Genomic DNA, 17,996 nt, shown 5'->3' with positions numbered 1-17,996 from the left:
GGTTTAAATCACAGTAGCCAAGAAATGAATGGAGGTCAAATGGGTATATGTTACTTAGACAACATATGACTTTTGATGGCCACTTAAGTGCAAGAAATGGTCACAGTAGATTAATCAAGCGCACCTACATCCAGGCACAGTGGTTTTCACAGCCTGAATGTTCAAGACCTGGTAGCTGTCCATTAGTATCTGTGGTGATGGCATCAGCAGCAGCCTTTCCGAGCTCTTAGAAATGCAAAGTCTCAAGCCTCACCCCAGATCTACTGAATGAGAATCTACATTTTAACTAACAAGAACTGAAAGTTGTGAAAAGCATTGCCTTTGGCTCCTTTACTGTTTCTCATTTTCTGCCTTTCATATAGCCACATCTCTGTATGTATACATGAAAATCATGTGACAAACAAAAAACTAAAAAACCTATACCTTATCCTCAAGAAACAAGTTTTATTGAAAATATATGTCATGGACAGAGATGCTTTCAAACTAAGTAAACTATGCCACATCTATACATAATATTTATTCTTTATATAATAATTATTTTATAAATAGTAATTGTTTATTTCCAACAATTTAAATTTGCATTTTATAATAAGAAAATGTAAATGTTTAAAATCACTGAAAATATAAGAACATATGAAATAAAAAGTATATACATATAAATACATATAAAATTGGAAAGCATATTTGATGGAAATTAAAAACTTCAGACATTATTTTGTAAAATAAATGTTCATTCAGTCTTAAAGTTATGATGTGACCATTCTATTCATAAACTTACAACAGATATGGTAATCTGCAGGAAACCATAAGATCAAGCCTATCAGCAGGCACTTAATCATGGACAAGGTTGGACAATGAGGGTTTGTGCCTGTCTAAGGAGGCACTAGCAGTTAATGGCTGCTGGGGAAACAGAACCATGTTTATTCACTAGTGTAGTTACTAGTAAGTTTCCCACACTCTAGTAAACAAACCCACTTTAATGTTCTTTCAAGAAACCCTGATTAAACTCAGTGACAGTGTGTTATTAAGTAAAAAGACATAAAAGTAGGGTGACTTTTTGGGAATAAAGGAATTCAAAGGGAGTTAGAGTGATAATAAATATTAAGAATTGGCCTTTTTATTGTCTCACATATGTAAATAATTATTCTCTCATATGTATATAATTATTCTCTCTCTTGTGTGTGTGTGTGTGTGTGTGTTCACGTGGTGCTACTCAAGTGTGTATGTATTTATGTTTGACTGCTTGAAGTTGGATCATCTACTGAGGCATTAATTGCCTGTACCTCTTCATGTAAATATAGAGTCTCATGATATGTTCCCCTTCCATATTGATATGTCAAATGGATTTATCATTGCTCAGCTCTTATTTAGATGTCCTTAATTTTGAGATTCCATGACTCCCAGCAGGTGTCCTTGTCCCCTGGCACTTATAATCTCTGTGTCCTCTTCTGCACATTCTTTGAGCTCTAGATATAGTGATTGTATAGTAGATGTATAATTTGGTCTGAGCATTTCACAATCGGTTGGTCTCTGCATTTTAACCAGGTGAGCATTCCTCTGATGGTCTTCATATGCTGCAAAAAAAAAAAAAAAAAAAAAAAAAAAAGCTTCTTTGATGAGAAGTGAGAGCTATAGCTATCTGTAGGTATAAGGATGAGTATTTAGAAATGACATTGATTTAGGAACGTGGTAGCAGCATGTTCTCCACCTAGGTTTATAACCTCGCTTGCCACAGGTAGTTGGCTCAGCTTCAGAACCAGGCAAGATTTCCCTGTTATTGAGTGATTTCTCCTGTCTTTTATGATCTTAGTAGGCTATATGAATAACTCTTAGTTAATTTCTACAGTGTCTCCTCTCAAGTGAGGGATGACTGACACCTATAGTTTTGGGAAGGAAGTCTATAGAAACAATGCACCATAATTCTTCCATTACAGCAAGAGTGCCTGTCTTCAGGGTGACTGAGTTCATGAGGTCATTAGAGGTCATCTAATTAGGCATTGTTTTTTGTTGTTGTTGTTGTTGTTGTTTAGCTTTCTCTACTGTACAGTTATCATTTTTCAGCACTGAATTCAAATGAGAAAGGAGGGTATGTTTAGGCTGCCTCTTCTAGGATAAAGTGTCCACGTGAATTGCTTAGAATCTCTCTTCCAGATCCATCAGTTCTCCTGAACTCATTTACTTCTTCAGTGGCTTGTTCACATTAGTTTGAAATTATAAATATTCATCCTCAAAGTTTCAATCTATAACTGTTTTATTGCCCTAAGGCTCCAGTGTCTCCTCAACCTTTTCCAGTTACTGCTATTTTCCTTATTACTACTGACTCTCAGGCCCTACAAGATGCTCCAAGCATATCCTGGTTATTTTCTGTTTTTCTGTCCCCATTATTGAATTTCCCCAAGAAACTCTGTTTTCTTTTATTGGACAATGGTATTAGAAAGTATATTCCACACATGCTAGTTACTCTTATTTCCCATGGGATATTACTGTTTCTAATCATCTCAAGCTGGCAGAGCAAGATAATACATGTTTTGTTGATCCCTCTTGGAAGGCACCACCCTCCTGTGGAGTGGGGGGAGGATGAGATTGGAGGGTGTTTGGGGGGCATGCTAGGGAAGGAGAGAGGAAAGGATGGAGGGAGGGAGAGGAAACTGGGATTGATATGTAAAATAAGAAAAAAATTAAAGAAAAGAAAATACATGCATACATAAAAAACTAGACACACACACACACAAATCTATACCAGTGGTTCTTTAGTCTTTTCAGTTCAGAATGCTCTTTTTTGAAAACATTTTATTGCTATCAGATGGCATGATTATCTATTTGTTTAGAAAAGAATTAAGAAATCATAGATAACTCAAAACGTTTCTTCAGGGTTGCCAATATCAGAATGTTCTTTATCTGAGAGACTTTTTATATGTATCCTGAGTATATGTAGATTTAAAAAATGGATATGTAAATCAAATGTTTGCTGATGATAAATAATTTAAAAATATGTTAAAACAATTTTTTGGCTATGCTTATGGGTGCAATAGTGGTGGGAATGTTAAAGACATAATCAACCAATTTTTGGTTAGATTTAAGGTCTACTCCACAAGAGAAACATGTCTAGCACTATAAATTTAGTCAAGAACCTATGGTTGAGGAATTCAAATACTACAGAGGTGGTGGTGCTAAGTCTTCCAAATTAATATGTCTATATCCATAGATATATATCTTTCAGTCCTGAGAAATTCCACTGTACAGTGGACTGATGTCTAACACACAATCTGACAATGGTCTATGTGAAGATGGTATTAGTAAAGTATTCAGTCATGAGTGGAATATCTACATGACCTGCCAACCGCAGGATCAGAGGCCATCTTAGAAGAGGTACTGGAAATACTGTAAGAGCCATAGTTTAGGATGTACATAGTGAAACTAGGTCTTCTGAACATGACACGATGGCTGCACTCATGGGCTCAAGGCACTTTGGTGGCTTAAAAGGATCATTCTTGAACAGGGAGGAAAGAAGTTCACAAGCCCCCAACAGGAAGCTTGACAGTTGGTGGCTTCTAGAGGAAAGAAAGCCAGTTTTCTTTAAGGATTTGTTCCATGGTAGGTTAATCATTCTCTAAGAGATGGCCTCACATCATAAATATACATACAGCACAAATGGATTATTTTAAAGAAAGGGTTGGGACATAAAAGAGGGAGTATATCTGGTAAAAGGAGGAAGAAGGAAAGTGGATATGATCCAAATATATTGTCTAATTAAAATTAAGAATTAACCTTTATCATTTGTTTTTGCCTTTTTATTTTTAAAAACAAAAAATTCTTTGGAATACATATAATTTTACCATCCTTTATGGAGAAAAGTAAACTTGCACATAAAAGATATGTTTATTTGGTTTTGCAGAAAGAATTAAAAGATGGGATCAGGAGATGGCTGAGCAAGTATTTGACACCAATCCAGAGGTCTTGCTGTAAGTGACTGGACCTGCATGATAGAAGGAGGGAGGTGAATAATCAACTTTATATGGAAAAACAAAAGACCCAGGATAGTGAAAACAACCCTGCACAATAATGAAACTACAGGAGGCATCACCATCCCTGACTTTAAGCTCTACTACAGAGACATACTTCTGAAAAGAGCCTGGTATTGGCACAAAAATAGACAGATAGATCAATGGAATGGAATCAAAAATCCTGATATTTACCCACACATTCACGAACACCTGATTTTTGACAAAACAGCTAAAAGTATACAATGAGAGGAGGAAAGCATCTTCAACAATTGGTGCTGGCACAACTGGATGATGTCATGTAGAAGACTGCAGATAGACCCATGCCTATCACCATGCACAAAACTCAAGTCTAAATGGATCAAAGACATCAACATAAATCCAGCCACACTGAACCTCTTAGAAGAGAACCTCTTAGAAGAGAAAGTGTTCAAAGTACCTTTGAACAAATTGTACAGGAGACTGCTTCCTGAACATAACTCCAGTTAGCACAGACACTAAGATTGACAATTAATAAATGGGACTTCCTCAAATTGAGGAGCTTCTGTAAGGCAAAGGACACAGTTGACAAGACCAAATGGCAGCCCACACACTGGTATAAGATCTTCACCAGTCCTACATCTGACAGAGGGCTGATATCCAAAATATACAAAGAACTCAAGAAACTAGTCACCAAAACACCAAATAACCCTATTAAAAAATGGGACACAGAATTGATTAGAGAATTCTCAATAGAGGAAATCAGAAAGGCTGAAAGGCACTTAAGAAAGTGCTCAACATCCTTAGCGATCAGGAAAATGCAAATCAAAACACCCTGAGATACCATCTTACTCCTGCCAGAATGGCTAACATTAGAAACACTAATGATAACTTATGCTGGAGAAGATGTGGAGAACGGGGAACACTCCTCCACTGCTGGTGGGAGTGCAAACTCATACAGCCATTTTGGAGATCAGTATGGAGGTTCCTCAGGAAAATAGGAATCAGTCTACCACAGGACCCAGCAATCCCCCTCTTAGGCATATATCCAAATGATCCACATCCATGCAACAAAAACATCTGTTCAACTATGCTTCTAGCAGCATTATTTGTAATAGCAAGAACCTGGAAGCAACCTAGATGCCCCTCAACTGAAGAATGGATAAAGAAGTTGTGGCACATTACACAATGCAATACTACTTTGCAGGGAAAAAAACAAAAAACAAAAAAACAAAACAAAACAAAACAAAAAAACAACAACAAAGGAATCTTGAATCTTGAAATTTTTAGAAGCAAATGAATGGAACTTGAAGAAACAATCCTGAATGGGGTAACCCAGTCACAAAAAGAGGAACATGGTATGTACTCACCCATATATGGGTTTTAGACAAAGAGCAAAAAAATCACCAGCCTATAATTCAAACCGCCAGAGAAACTAGGATACAAGGAGGATTCTAAGAGATTCATATAAGGTTCCTCACAGAAGGGGAAAAGACAAGATCTCCTGAGCATATTGGGAGTGGTGGTGGGGGAGAGGGAGCTAGGAGAAAAAGACCGGGAGAAGAGGAAAGTACGTGGGACTAGGAAGATTGAGCCAGGGGAGGAATGGATGAGAAGAGAGAGAGAGAAAGAGAGAGAGAGAGAGAGAGAGAGAGAGAGAGAGAGAGAGAGAGAGAGAGAGAGAACATCAAAGACAAGCCATTATAGGACTGAAGAGAAAACTGAACCTAAAGAAATATCCAGAGACCTACAAGACTGACTCCAACTAACAATTTGAGCAACCGTGGAAAGGCTAACATAAATGTCCTTCCCTGATAATGAGAACGACAACTAACTTATCCACCATCATAAAGTCCTCATCTAGTAATTGATGGAAACAGAAGCAGAAACTCACAACTAAACACTGAGCCAACCTGGAATCCAGATGCAGAGAGGGAGGACAAGATTAGGCTACAGAAAAACATAGAGACAGCTGAGCAGATCGAGCAGGAGCCAATGGGCTCCCAGACTGATAGCTGGGAATCCAGCATTGGACTGACTCAGACCCCCCTGAACATGGGTCTTAGAAGGCCTGGGAAATCTAAAGGATGTGGGACAGTGGAACCAGGATGTATCCCTGGTGCACAAAAGGACTTTAGGAGCACATTCCCCATGAAGGGATACCCCCTTAACCTAGAGGCAGGAGAGAAGGCCTAGTCCCTACTCCAAATGACTTGACAGATTTAGATGACCCCTTCTGGAAGGCATCACCTTACATGTGAAGTGAGTGCGAGATGGGAGGGGATGGTGGTCGGGCTGCATGGGAATGTGGGTGAGAGGGAAAGAGGGAGGGAGAGGGAACTGGAATCGATATGTAAAAGAAAAACAATAAAAAAAAAAATGAAAAAAAGGTCAGTTCAAATAGAAATGTTTAAAATCATAATTCTCATGCAATACAATTCAAATATGCTTTGATACACGCTAATAAATGACAGAAGGAAATAATAAAAATCATTGGGAAAAAGCTGTCTCTGAGTCTCTTGCTTGCTCTTGGGATCTCTTCCTTCTCTTTGGTTGCCAACCTTGAAGTGGGGGTTCATGCCTAGTGTTTTTGTATCTTGTTACACTGTATTCAGTGCATATTCCCTGGAAATCCTGGTTTTGTTTGTTTGCTTGTTTGTTTTGGTTGTTTCTTTTGTTTGTTTGTTTGTTTTTGAAGGGAGACAGGAAGAGTGGATCTGGGAGAAAGGCTAGGTTGAGTAACATGACTGGGAGGAGTGGTGGGAGTGGAAACTGTTCATTATGTATTGAAAACAACAACAAAACAATGAATAAAAATCTTTTTCTATAAAAAAGAGAAAACTGTATATGTATCATAGAGACACAGCATCATAGTATTGTCTTGAGTTTGAGCTGAAGAGCTTCAGGATGTACAAATTAGGCATAGTGTGAGTTTAGAATCAAGGCTTCAATGAACATAATATGGGTAGGAGCTTATGAGAACACCTCAGATTCATCATGTGTCAAAAAGTAATTCTAAATTACTTTTTTGTTGCTGCAAATTCAGAAATTTTTTACTTGCATGATTTTCATAACATCCACACTCCACTATGTAGCTTCATGCTCAATTGTGACTCACAGTTTGAGAAGCTGTTATGGTCATCTGTGCTAAGTTCACATTTGCTCCTACTATTGTCTCTGCCTACAATCTGTTTCCACACTGATAACCACATTCTCTTCCCCAGTGTATCTCTCTGTGATTTGTCCACCTCAACACCCCAACAGAGGGTAAATCTGTTGCCACTGCATGAAACCATTTACTTAATTATTCAATTTCAATGAATATTGGACTGAGAGTCCATGGGAAATATTATTGCTAGACTGCATTCCACATTTCTCTCAAAACTTACAATGATTAATATGTTATTAATAGACAAATGGATAAATTTGATTCATTCTAATATCCTAATGATGTGATATTTTCAACACTAATAGAGAATTATGAGAGAGAGAGACAGAGAAAGAACTTACGGGTAAGTATTAAGTTCACACTAAATTTAAAAATGCCAGACTTAAATATATACCTACTTTACAACTCTGAACATAATATTCTAAGAAATACAAAACCACAGACACATTAAAAATAGTAGCTAGGTGTGGTGTTATGGCCAACCCTCTGGAGGCAGAAGTAGGGTCATCTCTGTGAATTCTAGGCTACCCTGGACTAAAAAGCATATTTCAAACTGACCAAAATAACATAGTGAGTCCCTTCCCTAAGGAAAAAAAATTTTATAGGGGTTTGAGTGAGAGGGCTGTGTTTATTAGATGAAAAAAAATCTCTTCTCTATGGTACTGAAGAAGCAGATGTATGATAACAACATATATTTAGTAAAATTTACAGAGCTTTGTAGACAGAGCCAACTTTGACATATTGCATGTGAGTTCAAGAAATCTCTGAATGTACAAAAAGATAAAAAATTGGCAAATACATGAAATGACCTCACTGAAAAGTTCAAGGACAAAACAAATGAGACAAGTGTTTAAGTAGCTTTCTGTTATGATATCAAAACCTGGGATAAATCAAATTATAAAGATAAAAGACTCCTTTGCCTCACAATTTCAGAGATCTAAATTTATAATTGATGGGTTGATTGACACTGTTGCTTTGTGTCTATGGTGACATCAGGAAAAAGAGCACATGGTGGAAGAAAACCACTCTACCCATGGCTGGGAAAGGAATGAGGGAGCTGGGAACCTGACCATTAATTTTGACCCAGTCTACCCACAGACCTCACTGTTAAAAGTGCTACCACCTCCCAATAGCCCTAGTCCTTTAACAAGTGGGCCTTAGAGAATATTGTATACCTAACATCAACCTTGATGAAACCAATATACACCATACACATATACAAATATTGTTACTCTAGTTTTTACATTTTCACATTTTATTGAACATAGATTCTATATGCATAAAATATATCCTGATTACAGTTTTCCATCCCTCTGCTCTGCCAATTTCCTCCACACTTTCCCTCCATTTCTGTTTTTCATTACAAAAGAATGGGCTTCTACAAGGTAACAAGCAAACATGACCAAATAAAATATAACAACCCAGCAACCCAACAGGAGGAAAAGAGTCTGAAGAACAGGAAAAAAAAAAAAAAACAATGCAGAAAAACATTTGTTCCCATAATCAGGAGCCAAATAAAAATAGTAAGTGAAAAACTTTAAAATACACACAAAGTATCTGGTACAGATCCATGATTAACCTGTGAGTTAATATGCACTTTGCTTAGTTGATTCAGAGGCCTGTTCTCCTGGTGTCCTGCATCCCCTCTGGGTCTCACAATCTTTTTGCCTCCTCTTCTGCAGGATACCCTGAGCTCTACAGAGAAGGATTTTATGGAGAACTCCAATTTGGATTCTCTCTCCAAATAGTGTCTGTCAGTACGTCCTTACACCTGTTCCCATCTGCTGCTCGTGGAAGACTCTCTGATGATGAATGGATAAGGTGCTAATCTATGAGTTTAGCAGAATATCATTAGGAATTGTTTAATTGATACTTTTTTTATATGCCAGTTGTGTTTGGTTTTGCCATAGGTCTCTAGGATATTTAGTCTCTGAGTCTCCAGTTCTTTCTTAGCCAAGGAGTGTAGGGTATGGGTTATAAAGTCAAATCAGACATGGTTAGTTACTACCATAAATTCTCTGTCACTACTGCTCTAACATATTTTACAGGCAGGAAAAAATTGTAGGTAAAAAGTTTATGGCTATATTTGTGTTTACATTTCTCTTTTCATAGTCTATACAGTCATACCACACCAAAGACTTTAGAGCACATGGATGAAGGTTCCATGAAGGCACCAGCTCTATTTCTCCATTTTCAGTGAGATGTTAGTTGTTGTCTTCATCAATGGGTCTCTACTGTCAGTTTGCTGAGAAAGGTCATTTGTCTTAGTAATAGCCAGGGTTATTTAGGTATTTCCATTGGACCCTCTTGGCCAACAACTTAATAGAATTGTAACACAAAATAAAACGTCCCAGAGACTGATATTGAGGTTCAAATTCCAAGCTTAACAACAGAAAAGCAAAGTAGGGGGCCACTAGCTCTTACTACTAACTCAGGCTGAATGGGCTGATCACATTGTTTCTCCTCAGCATGGCTGGAAAATGAATGTTCCTCTCTTCAATGAGGTTGGAGAGTGAATGCCTGATACTGATACCCTGCTCCTGTCTTATATACCTCAGTAATTCTGGGATTGAAGGTGTATGAGCCCAGGTGCTGAGATCAATCATCTTTGTGCAAGCTGTTTCTCTTTAGGACTGGGCCAATCTTTGCTAGATCTGGGTTTCTACCTCTTATCACAGAGTCTTATGATTAAAGGTGTGTACCACCACCTCCTAGTTGACTGCTGGGATTAAAGGTGTGTGCCTGGCTTCTATGGATTATGATTGACTTTGCTTCCTTCAATGGATTATGATTGACTTTGCTTCCTTAATCATCAGACAAGCTTTAGTAAACCACAAATACTGTATCACCACATAGAATGGAATGCAGTCCCACCACAGGAAAAGTCACCTGGTCACTAGAGACAGCCAGTTGATATTCCCCATTACTAGAGTCCTCATTAGGATCACCTGCATGCATTCCAGGAAGTTTCCATTGCAGCAGGTTTTCACACTTCCACACATAAATGTCCTCTAATTCCAGCCCTTTCTCCCCAATCTCTTTCCTTCCATCCCATCTTCCCCTATACCTGATCCATAGGTCCCTCCCCACTTGCCCTTAGTTTGTTCATATATATATATATATATATATATATATATATATATATATAGTGTGTGTGTAATGTTACTGTATGAAAATATATAAGTAAAAATAATAACTTATGGTCACATTTATTGTCACAAATAAATATTTTGGCTAAAAGAACTTTCTTAGATATTTGCACCAGAACAACTTTCTACCAGTGTATTGCCTTCTAGCTAATTGTGTTAATAGTGATTTAGTGATTTAGTATAATTACTGATACTAGAATCTTGTCATTTTAGTGAGGTTCAACTTACATTGTCTTTGATTTTACTTCTGTGTTGTAACAATAAATATGTGATAACAAAGAGAAAGTTATTTTTTTTTCCAAAGGAGTGTCATCCACATTCAGGAGAGTCCCCATACCCAAAAATAGTTGACAAACACAAAATGAAACTCAGGGATATTTTGTGGAAATGTTTCATTTTGCTTTATCTTACTGGTCTTTTACCTGTTTGTATGATTTTCATTTCATTTCTATATTTCTTGTTGTTTTGGGACTTTTGTTTGTTTGTTTGTTTTATTTTTCTGAAAGTATTTCTAGATTTCCTTTTATTTTACTTTGTGAATCATTACCTTTTTAAAGAATATTTAATTTAGAATCACCATGGATACCAACCCCTGGTATGGGATGTCCTTCTGAATGGTGTGAATATGCATTGTTTTAATTGGTTGATAAATAAAGCTGATTTGCTCAGTGGCCAAGCAGAATATAGATTTGTGGGAAATCCAAACAGAGATGGAGAAAGAAAGAAGATGGAGTCAGAAACATGCCCCATAGCAGCCAAAAGGGTAAGATGCCAGAACATTACTGGTAAGCCATGGTCACATGTTGATACACAGATTATTATATATGTGTTAATTCATAGGAGACAGATATCTAGTAATAAGCCTGAATTATTGGCCAAATAATTATATTTAATATTAGTATCTGAGTGATTATTTTATAAAGAGATGAAGGGACATGTGAGTGGCAGAGAAACCTTTCTTGAAAAACAGTGGGACAGAGGAAAACATTCAACCACAAAGCCTAGTTTTTTCATTTCTTCTGGTACCAAGAATGAAGGGTAGTAGCCCAAACACAAAGGAAGTGTTGGTACTTATACAGTATGGCTGGTTGTGTGGCCCCTACCTTAGCTACATAACCAAATACAAGACAAAAGCTAAAGTATTTTATCACAGCCACAAAAATTAAAATACATTACACAACAAAGAAGAAAGATCACATGGTCACCCCTGTATAAAATGTGAATGCCCATTCATGCCATAAAAACTCAGCAATTTAGAAATGGAAACCAAAGGACAACACTGACAGATACTATTGCTGGAATGGCAGAAAACAGAGAGTTTTTCCATGAAAATGAAAAAAGAAAAGCTCCTTCAATATCCATAGTTAGTGAACTAGAGATAAAAAAATGAAAGAAAAAAAAAAAACCAGCATGCAGATTTGGATAGCAGAAAAAGAAGTGTTCTCTTTTTCTGACAAGTTTGTTGAGCCAGAAACTCTGACAGAATTAACAAGAAAATATCTTAAAGTTACAATTAATTAGAAATTAATATACAAAAGGCCCTCTCTTCCTCCTATTAGCACATTAAATAAATAAATGGAAAAAAATCAGTCCTACTAGCACCAAATTAAGTATTCAAATAAAAATAAAAATATACACATAGGATCCATATGAGGAAAAGCACAACACTGTGACTGAAGGAGTAAGAGACAACTGCTTCGTGTTCACATAGACAAAAAGCCTCAACATTATGAAGATGCCATCTCTTGCTAGGTAGACTCAGTGCAAAAACTTCCACTGTTGTGATGGTTTGAATGAGAAGGACCATAAGCTCATGTATTTGAATACTTAATCCACAGTTAGTAGAACTATTTAGAAAAAATTAGGAGGAGTGGCCTTGTCAGAGGTAGTATGTCATTTAGGCAGGATTTGGTAGTTTCAAAAGCCCATACCACTCTCAGTGTGCCTCTCCTATCTGCTCTTGCTTGTCAATCAGTTGTAAGCTCCCAACTGCCAATTCAACACCATGCTTGCCTGCTGACTATTCTGTTCCCTACTATGATGGTCATGAACTCACCATCTAAAACTGTAAGTCTCAACAAACTCTTTCTTCTATAAGTAACCTTGGTCATGGTGTTGTTTCACAGAAATAGGAAAGTAACCAAGACAGAAGTTGGTACCAGAAGTGGGATATTGTCCAAGATAAAAGTTGGTACCAGAAGTGGGATATTGGTGCTACAGGCCTGACCATATTGGTGTTTTGAGGAACGTGAAAGACTTCGGGACTTTGGACTAGGAAAGTGGCTGGCTACTGGAAACAAGGATTTAAGGAAAGTCCTAGCAGGACCTTGGAAGACAGGAGTGCTATCAGCAATGTGAACTATGTAGGCCTAGATCAAGATACTCCAGAGGGGAACAATATTAGCTTCCAGGCTAGAGACAGTTCCTGTGATATTTTGGCAAGAACATGTGTGCATTCTGTCCTTGTCCAAAAAGTGTGCCTAAAGCTAAATTGAAAAGCTTTGAACTAATTTTAAAGATTTTATAGATTTTAATAGTTAGAGAAGATATCTAGGCAGTTTAATATAGACTATTGCACAGTTATTAGAGATCATTGTTATACAGTTCTACACTGAAAAAGAACATGCAGGGTGAAAAGAAAGACAAATTAGGAGGAAAAGAGCACATGAAATTTAATGATGCAGATTTTGTTGGTACTGAAAAAAATAAAGATAAATGGAATAAAGGGAGTAGTACCCTCATGGAAAGAACCCACCCAGCTAATCCTTTACCTTTCAAGAAGAAAAGGCTTAAGAATGACTTGTCCTTAAAGAGGAACAACACATCAAAGCTTATGCCAATATAATTCAAGAAGTGTCCAGGTTCCAAGTTTCATTCTAAGAAGGCAACAGGACTTTGCAACTTTAGTCATGTGGTTCTGGTATTAGAGTCATGAAGGAAACATGAGTAATAGGATTGTGGAATCATCCTCTGTGGATAAGGAAAGCTGCTGAGGCCAGCCATATATCAGGGGTGTCCCTGCATGGAGGTCTAGAGCGGTCATTATTTGAAGCTGGGAAGATAAAGTCTGGATTTTATTGGAGATCCTAAAGCCATGGGATACATGCCAAGGAGAGCTGCTAACTGGAAGTGGAACATCCCAAGAGAAAGAAGTGTGTTGCAGTCAAGAAAGGAGTTGGAGATCTGAAGATCTGAAGAGCTATCAAATATACAGACATAGTTTGGCGTTTTCCCTGATGGATTTTGATATTGCTTTGGTCCAGTATTTCTGGACTACACCCTCTCCCAGCCCCCACTTTGGAATTGGAATATGTATTCTGTGACATTGTATGTTAAGACAACTAATTTGAGTTTTGCTTTTATGGGAGATTACAATTAAGAGATTGTCTCGGGTCCAGAGAGAGACTTTGGACTTTGAAATACTGTTGAGACTGAAAACTATGGGGACTTTTGAAGTTTGACTGAATTTTGCTTTATGATATCTCCACATGTCTAAGGAACCAAATAATGGAATGTGGTAGTTTGAATAAAACCTCATAGGCTCATGTATTTGAGTGTTTTGTATCTAGTTGGTGGAAGTGCTTGGGATGGATTAGGGGGTGTGATCTTTTGGAGAATGTGTGTCACTGGAGGTGGCCTGGCGGTTTCAAAATTCAGCAGAACATGTACAAGCCTCTCTAAGGGGGTGGGGGAGGAGAGGAACAAAAATGGACAAGACTCTATTCTGACAACGTGTGCAGTTGGAATTCTCCACAAAAGGCTGTGGAGGATGGAGAACCTGTGAAGGCTGGCAGATGGGGGGGGGTGGTTGTTTTGTCTTCTCTTTTTACTATCCCTCCCCCACACTCAGGAGCCCTTTGTGACAGTGAAGCTCTATGAAGTGGGCCTGGGCCCAGGTGCCAACTTCCAGAGAAAACTGTCAGCATTCAATTGCCTGAGAGCAACAGTATGATTCAGATGGAAAACTTTCCCTCTCGTCTGGAAAGTGTTGATACTGCATGGCTGACCACCAGCTTCACTACTCGGGCAATGGATATGACCTTTGTCTTTGTGTGTGGTCTAGAGCTCTTCCACTTATTATTATCCCTTCCTCCACCTTAATTCACCCTCACCTCTACCAGTGAAAACACCACCTCCCAAATGGTGGTGAAGAGAGAGCACAGCAAGGTCAGCAAGAAAATTAGGACTGTGAAAGCTTACAGAGGTAGAAAGAAGAAGCCAAAGAAGGAAAAGATACTGGATTCACTTCTGCACAGCATCCTAGGAAGACTTGTTGATACCATCAGCTTTTGTCATCTCTTAAGATACCTCAGGTGCAATGTCAAAACCAGAAGCTGCCAAAGCCCACCTGCCACCTAGGCAGTCAGCAACATGTCCCTACTGGCTTCCTCCACTGATCTCAAGGAACACCTGCTACCCAAATATTCTAAAATCTTGTCATCTGTCCTGCTAAATTCCTCATCCTCTATTGAGTCAGTCATCTGTGAGTGCCTCTCAGCCACCAGAGGTCTTGACTCCTGGAACACATCATTCACCACCATCATGGGCACGTTGCCACCCATCCCATCCCCCCATCCTGTGGCTTGTCTTCCATCCTTGCCAGATTCCAACACAGCACCTCTTCAGTGTGGCTGGAAAGCACTAGAAACCTCAGAGTACACATCTGCCTGGTTTCCTTTCTCCCATGCTAATCACCCCAAGCCTTAACTGCTCAAGCAGGCCTACCTCAACACTCTAGGCCTTGACCACTCAAGCAGGCCTATCTCAACCACCCCAGACCTTGACAACTCAAGCTGGTCTACCTCAACCACCCCAGGCCTTGACAAGTCAAACAGGCCTATCTCAACCACCCCAGGCCTTGACAAGTCAAGCAGGCCTATCTCAACCACCTCAGGCCTTAACCACTCAAGCAGGCCTACCTCAACCATCTCAGGCCTTAACCACTCAAGGCATACCTCAACCACCCCAGGACTTGGCCACTCAAACAGTCTTATCTCAAGCCCTTCCTAGTACCAGGTAGCTGCCCAAACCAGGTGGCATTTCAACTCATCACATATTGAGTCCTTGCAAGGGCATATTTCTCTCAGCCTCCAAGGCCCTTGTTCGGGAAAAGACCCACATACAGGCAGATAGAGTCTGGGGAGGCCTCTTTCATCAACCCTGATATCCAGTACATGCTGGAACTTCAGATTAACAAGAGGGTCAAATTTAGAAGGGGGAATTTTAGAAGGGAAAAGGAAAACTATCTGACCATGTCTTGTGCTGTATCAGCAGTATGCTGCAGACCTGGAGCAGTGAGCAGGCCACCACCACCTCACACCCCTTCTGGAGCAGAAACTACAAATCAGAACATTTTTCAGGTTATTAGCAGTTCTTCTACCAGAAGGTCTTAAGCAATGATTTACAGCAGAAATGTAGCCTGGGGTCCCCCTTTTCCCACAGTCTGGCCCTTGTGGCTGCTGTCAACATGGCTGGGTCCCCACTAGAACCTTCCTTCATCTGATTCAACGGACTCTCCACTTACATTCCAATACAAGCTCAGACTAACATACTCCACAGCTCTTTACTATGCAGCCCTTGCTTTATCACTTGATTAAATACCAACATTTGACTCCAAAGTTGTCTTGGTCCATAGTTCCACCAGTGGATGGAATCCAAACCCAGGCCAGTGACCTATATTCTTTCCCAAAGATACTATGCATTTGACCTCCAATTAGTGAGTACGGGGCTTCTAGCTCTACAACTTCAAGATCTCAACTTGTCTCACCTGCTATTTCACACCTAGAGAGCCATCTTTTAGAGAAGCATTGAGAAAGTAGAAGTGATTTGTCAACCATGGTTAAAAAGTCACAGTAAGCATTTAATCAGCTCAATTCCAAGAGTTGGGCCTCCCAGGGCCAGAAGTCTGTTGTCTACCTCCCAGAGGATTTCATGTACCCAGAGGTTTAGGATAAGCTGGAACAACACTAAGAAAAGAGATTCCTACAACACCAATGGCCCCATAAGATCCAGGTGTCGATGGACCTGATAGTCTCAGGATGCACTCCTAGCCATGGGTCAGGTGGAAGTTAATCATAGGCCTTTATGTCCCTCATCACTGACAGACTAAAGCAGCCAGCATCCACAGAGTGTCTTACCAAAGAGTCCAGAGCTATCCCAACTATGGAGGGACCAAGGCAAGGATCTGACAAACTGTCTTGGAAGAGCTGTAAAAGATTCGTACAGGATCCCAGAAGGTTACTTAGGCAAAGTTCTCTAGGCTATCTCTGAGATAGAGGGGAAGCTAACCACATGAGATATCCAAGAAGTGACTCAGGAAGTGTTTCTCTGGTAGGGCCAGTGAAGAATGCACCCTGAAAACCACTCAAGCAGCAAGTGGAAGCATACCCACAAAGTATGGTGCCTGTGTGCATTTGTCATGGAATACACACAATATGGACCATGTGTTAGTCCCACCTGAAAACTCAAAGACAAATATGAAAATATGGGGAAAAAAATCCTTGAATGATTGACCGCCTGCAAGAAAACTTGTAACAGGACTTCCTTCCTAGATCCCAGTACTCAAAAGGTGCTGGAAACACACCTTACATGACACCTAGTAAGGCACAGATGGAGCCTGCTCCTTAGAGGCCTCAAGACCATACATCTTTTCAATGTGAGCAAGACTAAAGCTTTGCCCTTTCCAAAGCCCTCCAATGCCTCTGTCCTGAAACTCTAGAGACATCTCCATTGTCAATGGCCAGTGTCCTGGGATAACCTTTTCAGAAAACCCCAAAGAGAAAGTGACTAAAATTACATGCACTGTGGAATATTGTTCCACACAGAACCCTCCTTCTGTCCCCCAGCTTGGATTCCTGAGAGACTCCACCTGCTAACAACTCTGGGCCCTCTGAGGCCCCTCCAACTATCTGGGATGTCAATATGACTCCCATGTACAACCTATAGTGTTTCATGGACAGAGCCTAGCACAGTGATGCAGTTCTTAAATCTTAGGCAACCCAGAGCTGAATACAGGCCTAGTCAAGGCTGTGTAGGAGTCACAGGAGAGTGAGGGTGTGGCTTTAAGAGATATCTTCCAAGGGGTTGTCAGTTCAGGAGATAAGTGTGGCATCCCAGTCACCAAGTAGCAGGAATACCAGGGAGCTGAAGGAGATAGAGGAGGAAGAGTCCTGTGACTGGTCACTTCCCATTTCCCTAGTGGGATGCTGGGAAGATGGCACTCTGAAATCAATGAACATCTAAGGGATTTAGAATCCCTGGAGACCAGTTAAAATCCATCCCCTTCTAGAACAATTTCCCAGGATCCAGAAAACTCCAGCGGGAGCATGCCTCATTGCTTGGCCACTGTGCTGCAGAACTGTACTACTGGAACTTTCAAGACTGTGCCCCCAAGAATCTGCTTACTGCAGATATTCTGGCCTCCAGTGCTTTCAAGTCCGGCTTTAAGATTGTGTCTGCTACAAGTGAGTCCACCTTCAAGGACAGGAACCCTTTCTTGTCAAGAGAAGGAATGTCCCCAAGATTTCTAAACCATGGGAACCATGAACTAGGCATATCTTTGGCCCAACTAATAAAAGAGAGAACTATACAAGTCCCAGGCAAGACTTATTGCTTTCAGGGACTAGGCCTGTCCAAGCCTACAGGTCAAATACTAAGGAATGAAATTCTTTCCCAATTACAGAGAAAAAGGTTGACAAT

This window comes from Phodopus roborovskii, unplaced genomic scaffold (genome assembly GCF_943737965.1).
Source record: "Phodopus roborovskii unplaced genomic scaffold, PHOROB, whole genome shotgun sequence".
In the NCBI taxonomy this organism is placed as follows: Eukaryota; Metazoa; Chordata; class Mammalia; order Rodentia; family Cricetidae; genus Phodopus; species Phodopus roborovskii.
This window is presented reverse-complemented; position numbering follows the sequence as displayed.